We start from the raw sequence: 11299 nt of genomic DNA on the forward strand, positions 1-11299 counted from the left end.
TGAGATTTTGGTCCTCTTTATTTACCTTGCTTAAGGGCTAGTTAATGCTTTTGAAAAAGAAACCTGAGGTGCTCCTGGGTGGCTTAGTTGTTGGGCATATGCCTTCAGCTCAGGTCATGGTCTCAGGGTCCTGGGATTGAACCCCACTTCAGGCTCCCTGCTCTGCAGGGAGTCTGCTTCTCCCTCTCCCACTCCCTGTGCTTGTGTTCCCTCTCTCACTGTGTCTCTCTCTGTCAAATACATAAATCTTTAAAAAAAAGAAAAAGAAAGAAAAAGAAACTTGAATGAGTACTCTAATGGGACAGCTAATAAAGAGAACTTACAGGTAAAACCTTTTGTTCCTGGTTTGGCACCTTAGAAGCTCATAATAATTTAAAGTTGACCAATTCTGATAATGAGATTTTAGATTTATTAATAACATTTATCTTTGTAAGTCTAGTTTTGTTTTGGATAAGCAGGTGAGAAAAACAAGCTTTGTACATCTCTTAGGCAACATATCCAGTTCATTTTAGGAACACTTTTACTGTCTTTCCCTCTACTACCTGCCTTGTAGAGCTTTCATTGACTTATTAACCTTACCTTTAGCAGCTGATCTGGTGGACAAAAAATAAAAATAATCCAGTCAGTTATCTTTGCTTCTTCCTTATATAATTTTTTAACTTTTATATATTCTTTTGTTAATGTATGTATGTGTGTGGTGGGGGGACAAAAGAGGGAGCCCCGGATTATCAAAAGAAGTGCGTATATTAGATGTTTCCTTTAAAACAGAGGTTGGCAACAGGATGGCTATAGAAGATGTTGACTCTGAATGTGACAGAACATACTTGAAAATAAGACCAAATAAAATTGAGATTTAATTTTTGCAAGAACAATGGAAGAATTTCAAAATCAAGTTAGCATGGAAAAAAGTAGAAAGTTAACTGAAAAGAATGTGAACTAAAATAAGTCAGTCATTTGCACTGAGCAAAAGAAACAAAGTACTGGAATTAGTGCACTAGAAGCTGCCTAATTAAGATCTGAGGTAGTTTCAAGGGTTTAAAAAATTATTTTAAAATTTAAGGTGTGATATATTGTATCACAAGATAATTACCAATCATTATGCTAAAAATATATACAGTGTATTAATATAATACACAAGTGATTTTTACCAATCTTTGCATATATGTAAACTGTGCATCAGTCTCCATTTTGGACAACATTGCTATGCAGAAGATGATAACAGACAATTAAAGTTAGAATTGCTTCATAAGACGAAAGAGGCAAGTTTATGTCCTTGAGTAAGGAGCTAATATTGAAAGATGTGTTCAAAGATGATCACTGAACAAAAAGATGTGAAATATTAGCTCTAAATTTCAGTTGTTCTTTACCACAAAAAATAAGGATTACTAGTACAGTACAAGCTTGTTTAATTTTCAAAAGTCTATTTAAATTGGGAGCTACAGGTCAAATATAGACTTTTAGCATCAAAGAATTTGAATAAAATTCAGAGATAACTACATGCAGAAAACTTATATGTGATAAATGTCAGGGTGACTGATGATATATAAGTACTTCTTAGGAAGGATTTCACAATCAAATTATTTCTTCTAAAGATATTGACAAAATCGCGGGATAATAAATTCTATGTTTAGTGACAGGTGTTACTCAGTTTGGCAATAATAACCAAAGGGAGTAAATGAGAATGACGAATATGTGGTTATCCTGTTTCTTTCTCACTGACATTGTTTTTTTCTGCAAAGCAGTGAAAAATAGTTGAACAAGCCACTAGAATTAGAAAGTTATTGGGGAGGAGGAAAATGAATGCTGGTATATACTTAGAAGACATAGCCATAGTAACTTGACCCCAGGTTTGTCAGACTTCTATAATACTCTTATGTCTGGTTTCTCTTCTTGCCAAACCTATGATCAATAGCATAAATATTTCTTGGTTCATCCATGTATCTTCCCATCCTGAGATAATCACAGAAGGAGTAGCTTCTTCTATGGGTCAGGATGATGAAAACCAATGGTTGGATATTTACTTTCTTAATAAAAGTAAGGATATTAAAAAGCACTCCCACTCTTTGAAGTGCAGTAACAAGTTTCAAATTATCAGATTTCAGAAACTATGTTATAACTAGCAACTAATGAATAAAACATATCCTATATCTGATGTCAGAAAACTGACATTACCCAAAAAGGCCAAAAAAAAAAAAAAAAGGTGCTAAAATTCAGTCCCTATATTCCACTAGCATAAACCCTCCATGTCTGAAGAAGATGGCCTAAAACCAGGAACCAGGTCTTTCGGTGACATAATTAATCTCACCCTTCAAAGACCCTATAGTCAAGTTGTGATGTGATGGATAGTGCCTTGGTTTGAGTTGCTAATGAAAACTTTGAGCTCTTTGTTCTCCCTCATAGCTAATTTCTCCCTTTACCTGTGTGAAGGGATCAAAAATAATACAAAGGATAATTAGAAGCTGAAAATAGCAGTCTGTTGCAATGTTAAGAATAATAAACATAGAGAGGTTCTTGTTCTCTTTCTTTTCATCTCTGAGTGTTAGAAATAAGATTCCTCTCAAAATGGAGCTTTGCAGTTTCTTGGGTCTGTCTTCCACATTGAATTCTTTGGAATTATCAGACAGAATTTTGTAATCCCCCATGCCACCATTCTCCAAAGAAAACATCAAGGGCAAAGAAGAGGCTTGTATAGACATTTGTCCAAAAACAAACCAAAACAACCCCCCCCCCAAACAACAAAAACATATAAATGGCCAATGGGTATATGAAAAAATGCTCGGTGTCACTGATCATTGGGAAAATGCAAATTAAAATAACAGTGAGATATCACAACACACCTGTCAGCATGGCAATATTAACAAAAACAAAAACCATAGAATAGTCATTGTTGGTAAGGATGTGGAGAAATTGGAACCATGGCATACCATTAGAAGAAATGCAAAAATTTCCTTAGTGCAGGCACTAAGGAAAACAGTATGAAGGTTTCAAACAAAATTAAAAATAGAGCTATCATATGATCCAGCAATCCCACTTTGAAGTATTTATCCAAAATAATTGAAATCAAGATATTGGAGATGTGAATATAACCTAAATACCCATCAGTGGTTGAATGGATAAAGAAAAATGGATAAAGAAAATGTAGCCTATGCATATAGGGACTATTATTGGGCCTTAAAAGGAAGGGAATTCTGCTCTTTGATTTTATAAATTTGACTCTTTTAAATACCTCATATAAGGGGAATCATGCAGTCACATTCTATAACATGGATGAACCTTGAGGACTTTATACTGAGTGAAATAAGGTAGTACTGCCTTATTTGTGGGAATCACTTATGAGTGGGAATAATTAGAATATGATATTTTGGGAAGGTCTCTAAAGGTATATATAAATTGATACCAGAAAGGTGAAAAGGATGAGTAGTGTCAAGTGTATTTGAGAACAGTTTTGACAGAGAAAAGAGAAAGTGCAAAATACCTGAGGCAGGAAACTGAAGGCCAATGTGGATAGAGGATAATACAAAAAGGAAACCACAAGCTAGAAGGGCTGGGTTCTGTGAATACTTAACTTTTTTTTTTCTTTACAGATTTTATTTATTTATTTTAGAGAACAAGAACATGTGCGTGAGTGTGTGCAAACAGGGAGAGGGTCAGGGCAGGGGCGGAGAGACATGGAGAGAATCCCAAGCAGACTCAAAATGTCAGTTCTTATTTATTGATTTTCCCATGTATTTCTGCCCTATTTATGGTAGATCATAGACATTTTGGGGGGTATTATTTTTGATTCCTCATCCTTGACATCTACTATTTATACATGAAAAATGTTAAATTTTATTTTAAGAAAGATCTGACACAAGGCTTTGTAATTTGTTCTTCAGATTTCATAAATACTTTCTAGTTCATAGTTACATAGGACATAACTAATTAGGCCAACTATAGTAAACCCACTTAATGTGATGTAAACAACAAAGCACAACTTACAGGCATTTATTTTTTACTTTTTTTTTTTTTTTTAAATTCCATTGGTGGGAAATGGGCATCTAAAAGCTATGAGATGTCATGAAGGGAATATCTACCTGTACTGTTGTCTGTTTCTCCCTTTGTAGTTCTAGTCAAAACACAGGTTCTGTTAACTGTTTGACCAGGATTTCCCCCAAATGTTTATTTGTTTCTGGGTAGATTAGATAGATTAGAGTTAAGAGTATGTATTATAAAAACTGCCTACAACTTTAGAATACCCCATCAGTGAGTGACAGAAATCCAACAACCTGGCCAGAACTTACAATATATTCATAGAGTTGTAAGGAAACTTAGTAGAGCCCCTGATCTTTTGGTACCAGAAACAAAAAACAAAAATATATTAAACTGAAAGAACAGTTACTACTGGGATAGGGAGTATATAGAAAATGACTGTAACTTCCTTTAATTTGCTGTGAAACCTCCAAAAAGCAAAAAACAGTTTCCAAGTTCTTTAACAGTTCTATTGAGTTTTCAAAACAGCCAATTGTTCTATCCATGATCTGTTTATAAACCAACATTACCAATAAAGATATGGGTAGTAGTTATAATGACTTAAGCATCACTTTAAGACGCTCTTCTTTCACACAAATAATGACTCAGTTCTTAAAGACCAAAATAGGAGACTAAGCTCATTCTTTTCCCAATTAACTCATGTATCCTTTTCTATAAATTATGGAAACTCAGAGAAGTAGTGAGGAAGCAATTTATACTCATAAGGGACAGTCATTATCAACAGTATTTTCTCACATACAAGTTTTTTTAAGATCTTAAGGGGTTGGGTAAGAGACATTGACTGCTTTTTAGTGTTATTGTATATTCACTTGATCCCATACTAAATGCCATTTGAAGATGGAGAATTCTTTTGAAATTATACCTAAGAATACTAGAATGTAATCAGTGTTTTCATTTCGCCTTTTTTCTTTTCTTTTTTTTTTTTTTTTTTTAAATTTCATCCTCTTCGGCTTTCCTGTTCAAATGAGCCTGAATTCCAAAGATGACCTGACTCTTGTTTCTGGCCTTATTAGAACCTCTAGAACAGTGTCCAAAGGTTCCTTATCCAATCTTTGTGAAAAGTTTCTCTCTGTTACTTTTTATCACCTCACACTTCTCGAATTTAGACTAGGAGGGTGTATACAGCTCACAGGTTACTAAGCTGGCTTGAAGAACAGGAGAAAGAGAAAGCTATGGAACTTTTCCAGTATGCATTAGTCCTCAAAATGTCTGATAAATTGCTTTTCATTCATTTGTGTTCTACCCAATCTTTTGAAGACAAGTAACACTATTAACTTTGTTCTTTTGCATAGAATAAGTGGACTACTCCAGAAAATACTAAGATTTATTAATTGACTCATCATTTTCTTGATCAAGACTGATCTTTTGAAAGTACCTTACTGGGTAAAATAAACAAATACTTCTGCTACTATACAGAGGGCATTCTTTACCTGCAGAGTGAATGCAGTTATTTAGATGAATAAATAAAACCTGAGAATCATACCATCAATTTGAGACATTTGAAAAGAAACAGAATGTAGAAAAAATAAGGCTTTCATGGAAGTAGCACATAATTAATCAGATTCCAACATTGACTGTGATAGCTCTGTAATTTATCTTGATTATGTGATCATTGAGAGATTAAGAAAGTATTATATTGGGTAAGAGGGCAATGGGAGAGCCATAAACTCAAGCTCAGTAAGTTACAGTATTTGGATGTGTGGAAACCCATTGTCTTCTTTAGTCAAATCAAACTGAAGGTACTCAGTGTAACAAAGGAGAATCACTTTATTGGAAAGAGAGTTGAGTCTTGCATTCTCAAATAAGGTTGACTTCCCTCTGAGGCTCTGCCCTCTACTGCTTATGACCTGTGAGACCTTGAATGAGTTACTTAAATTTCTGTGCCCCAGGTTTCTTATCCACTAATGGGCTTATTAATTATCCGTTAGGATTGTTGTTTAAAATTAAAGGAGATAAGACTTAGAAGAAAGCCCAGAATAGTTTAACTGTGATTGTTGATGCTATTCCTACAACACAGGTCTAACAGAGTGCTCTTATTCCTGTAGGTGCTCCTCCTTAAGTGGTTGCTTGAATATTTTTCCCAAACAATCTGTAACTGAGAGATATTAGAATCAATCATTTAAGCAAAACTTTACTGAAGACTCAGAACTAAAAAAAGAAAAAACCCTGAGCTATTACCTGCAAGTAGATCCTTTGGCTTGTAAAAGGGAGGTCACTTGCATTCAGTTCGGACTCGCCATAGCAATCTGCTGGTCATGGAAACATGGTGAAAGTCCTCATAAATCCATTTCTTTTTCTTTTCTTTCTTTTCTTTTCTTTTTTTTGTTTTCCTTCTCTTTTCTCTTTTTAGAGTGGGAAAAAGGGGTGGTAGGAGAGGCAGAGGAAGAGAGAGAATCTTAAGCAGGCTCCACACTCAGTGCAGCCTAACACCAGGCTCAGTGACCCTGAGATTATGACCTGAGCCAGAATCAAAGTTGGTGGTTAACTGACTGAGCCATCCAGGTGCCCCCATAAGTTCATTTCCTAATAATCCTTAGAGGGGTTTTAATGCTTCAGAATTCAGATGCAAATATATGGTTCACAAAGAGAACTGAAGATTTCCTGTTTATGTTTTTGAAGTATTAAGGTCCCCAATAAAAATTTTGGATTCCTTTTTCAAGACTTCCTGATTCCATAGATGACATAGAAAATGTCTTCTTTCCTCTTCAGGGGAAGACTCACCATCACCTATGGGTCAGACCCTTACCCTGTGGCCACAGACAGGCATTGCTATCACAGTGCAACATGACAATAAGGCAATTGCTAATGGGAATTACCTTTACCAACTTCTTTCCATAGGGCAGCAAAGAGGGACAAGATATGCACAGAGCAGGTTATGAAAATGGGGAATTCTTGCAGAGAAAACTAAAACTAATCAGGCAAAACCATTTTCCCTTATTGACAGGTTCAAGTGTGAGAGATATCTAATATTCACCCCTCTGGATTTAGAGTGAAGTGCATGTGAAAATGCTGTATTCTAACTTCAGCCATAAGTATAGCAAGTTTAATGCAAGTTCGTTTATTAGATAAGCTAATTAGTAATAGAGCCCAGATGGAAGTACAGGATGTGGTAGGAAAACCTCCTAATAGATTGTGGAACAGGCCACTCACCCCTTGCCTTTAAGAGGACTGCAGTAAAATATTTTAGCTAAATAGAGGATAGCAGGAATCAAGCACTGTAGCCATAAGGCAGAGAGGATCACTGGGGAAAGGTTTCCACAGGGTAGCCAAGAATAGAGAAAAGGCAATACAAAGCTCTACTTCATAATCATTAATGATGTGAGTGACTGAAACTATGAACAGACAGATGGTCAAAAGCTGAGACAGCTAAACATAACTTAAGAGACCAAAACTTTTGGAAGACAGCTATGCCTCCCATACAGAACTATGCAGCATCAGAAGGGAGAAGATGTGTTATGTCCAATGCCTTCCTATAAGGGAGGAGACTGACTTCAGAGAGATGAGACCAACACTTTTGAACATTCCTGCTTAAAATGTTCAGGCAGATCAAAGAGGTGCCATACACGTGGAGCTAAAACAAAACAAAACAAAACTAGAGTTACAATAGAAAAAAATATGTTAGGACAAGATGCACATACAGAAAAAAGAATCTCAAGTGTGTTTATTCTTTTTTCTCGTATCTGTTCAGAAAAGGAAAAAAAAAAAGAATAATGAGAGGATGAAAGAGGAGATTGTCCTCTAGCTAAAAGTATTTATAGGTAACCCTCTGGAGAGCACAGTGGTAGAGTGTCAGGGTTGAAGGTACAAGTCCTTTTACTATGATGACATTCAGGAGAAAGAAGGCACTGCCACCTGGCTAGCACGTAACTATCTGCAGTGAACTTAGGCATTCACCATTGAAAATGAGTAATGGACCTGCATTAAAAAGATAACTCTGCTTTCTATGTAATATATAAAAAGAGGTAATGAAATTAAACTCTTTCCCATCTTATCCAGATTGTGCTGGCCTCAGCTATTTGCTTGGGTTTGGGCAATGACCCAGAAATTGAACGCTGTACCCACAGAGAATTAGAATTAAAACACACCTGAGAAGTCTCTAGGCCGAAGTTCCATCCTTAAAAGTGTGGAATTGGTTAGACACACCATGTCTACAACTGTCCATCTTCACTATTGGTCTTATAAAATGTTTTCACAGTCGTTAAAGTAAAACCTTTAAATTTTTAAAATAAACCAAGAGGTAAGCCATGATGAACTATCTGTCCCAGCTTTGCTTCTATCCGGCTATGTGTCTGTTGAAGTCAATTCATCTCTCTGAAGTCAGCCTCCTCCCTTAAAGGAAGGCATTGGACTTAATATAACACATCTTCTCACTTCTAAAACGGCCTGGTTCTGTATGGGGGGCATGGTTCATGTTCACCTTATATGTTTCTTTTTGCTTTCCTACCCCTTTGTTGTTAGGCAAGACTATTAAATTTTCTTGCTAGTGGGTCTTAAGTAGAGGAGATAATGGTTCATTTTCAGACAGAAAACGTAGAAGTACACTGTGGGAACACCATCAAGACTTCTCTTCATAGTAAATATGATTTTTGTACCTTCCACATGAAGCATTCTCAGATGGTAGAACCTCTACTGGCCTAGGTCCCTGAGTGACAAAACAAAACAAAAAATTTACCTACCAAGTAATTGACATGTTGTATGAATGAGAAATGAATCTTTGCTATCATAAGTCACTGAGCATTGAGGTTGTTACTCAGCTAACATAATCTAGCTGTCCTGAGTATTAAATATTCTTAAGTCATTCTTAAAATGATTTCTGAACATAACATGTTGCCTGTCCCATTTTTCTATTTCTGTGTTATGCAAGTTATGCAGAGCAGTCACATTCTTTTAGTTAAGATTTTATTTATTTATTTGAGAGAGAGAGCGTGTATGCAAGAGCACAAATGGGGAAAAGAGGCAAAGAGAGGGAAGACTACACTGAGCAGGGAGCCCAACATGAGGCTCCATCCCAGGACCCTGAGATCATGACCTGAGCAAAAGGTAACTGCTTAAATGACTGAGCCACCTAGGTGCCCCAAGACTGTTACATTCTTTTTTTTTTTTTTAAAGATTTTATTTATTTATTTGAAAGAGAGAGATTACAAGTAGGCAGAGAGAGAGAGGAGGAAGCAGGCTCCCTGCTGAGCAGAGAGCCCGATGCGGGACTCGATCCCAGGACCCTGAGATCATGACCTGAGCCGAAGGCAGCGGCTTAACCCACTGAGCCACCCAGGTGCCCAAGACTGTTATATTCTTAATCATGCCCACTGTTAGTTTGTAAAAGCAACTTATAATAGAGGTCACATGTGATTTAAAACACGCTATTTAGGAAGTATTTTATAGGTACATGGATTCATGTAAGTAGAAAATATGTTTGAAAATATTTACTCAAATGTCTCAAAAATATTTAATAATAAATATCTCTATTTAAAAAATAATATAGACAAGAGTTTATGATCATTTAATAATCATCTGTGTGTGGTGAGTATTGATTAAAGTTCAATTTCTATGATTTTCTAAAAATGTACAAGGCTTATTTCTGTGTTCTTAGAATGTAGATAATGTTTTTACATGTATGTTTCCAAGGTAACTTGAAAATTTTTCATGTTTTTGGCTTATTTTCTGTGGTGCATATTTTAATAGTTTTCCAAAACTTAAAATTTTTCTATTTTATTTGGGAAAAAATAGAGGTACTATAATTATTCCCTCCCTTATGACAGTTGACTTAGGAAAAAAATCAGTCAGTGCTTTAAATAGAAGAGTAAAAATGATGAACCCCTTTAAGTCACTATATAATCATTCAGCTTTTTCAAGATGAAAATAAAAATTGTAAACATCATCTTGCATCCACACCACTCAATTTAAAATCTAGACATATTAGGTGAATTTTCCTTGGTCATTTGATAAAATAATGGCAGAATTAAGATTGATAATATATATTTATTATATATTTTAAAATATTATTTATTTCTTTGAGAGAGAGAGAGTCAGAGAACACATGCAGGGGGGAAGGACAGAAGGAGAGGGAGAAGTGGACTCCTCACTGAGCAGGAAGCCCCAGGCTGGGCTGGATTGCAGGACTCCGAGATCATGACCTGAGCTGGAGGCAGATGTTTAACTGACTGAACCACCCAAGCACCTGAAGACTGGTATTATATATTTAAATAAATGTTTTTCCATTCAGTCCTAACAACCGCTGTCTGAGTGTGTGGGCAAAAATGATTACTTCCTTTCTTCTATAGCTAGGGTGATGTTGCGGACAGATGGCAAACCAAAGACAAAAATCTAGTTTTCCCTATTTTCGTCAGGCAAGCTCCACTCACCTTTATGACTTTAAGTCTTCTTTAACCTGTTGCACCAGGACAGATTCTCAAGTTGCTTTATAACATAGTACTTTTCTTTATTTATACTTTTCATAAGTTGAAATATTTTATTTTATAATTGTGCAGTAAGCACTACATAAATTAATGACAGACTTTGTTAACCTATTGCTTTTTTCACCTGAAATTTCTCTCCTGTGCTGCTGTATTGTTTTAGGTTGCTCAATCTGATGATAAAATTAAATTTTTTTCTTAACAAATATATGGCTAAATTCACATTTATTTTCAGTTTTTCTGAGTAAGTAAGAGATATGTGAGAAGATACATATCTTACTAGGTTAGGATACAGTTTTTTTTTTCTTCCAAGTTATGTTCCCTCATAGCAGGCACTCAGTGGTTAATAACTGTATTAAATATAGAAAGTAAATGTTTATATCTATTTCTCTTTCTGTTAACTTGTTTTTTACTGCTAAATCACATGAAAAGCTGGATTGGCATGCAATAAGCACTATAAAATAATTTGTCAAATAGTTAAGCATTGTTAAATATTTCAAGGTATTTCTGACATCAAGGAGCTCTATGTCTCAAGAGCCTGTGAAAGAAGTATTTGTTGAAATTAAGCCTTTTTCTACTTGTCATATGTAACTTGAAGTTTCAGAATTACTTTCATGGAAGGCAATGCTATCAGCTTCCTTTCTTCACTCCTTACCCTTGTAAGTCTGTGGCTGGTTTGATTTTTCTCTGATACATATTTGATCCTGTCACTTTCCTGTTTAAAAACCTTCCAGAACTATTCTCTGGTTACAGGGAAAGTCCAGACTTCCCAATCTAGTACTTGTCTTTCTCCAAAATGATTACAAGTCTGTTTCCCAGTCACTTTCTTACTCTTCCCCTAAATCAAAGTCTCTGTT

This window comes from Mustela putorius, unplaced genomic scaffold (genome assembly GCF_011764305.1).
Source record: "Mustela putorius furo isolate JIRA1106 unplaced genomic scaffold, ASM1176430v1.1 tig00000224_pilon_pilon_pilon, whole genome shotgun sequence".
Lineage (NCBI taxonomy): Eukaryota > Metazoa > Chordata > Mammalia > Carnivora > Mustelidae > Mustela > Mustela putorius.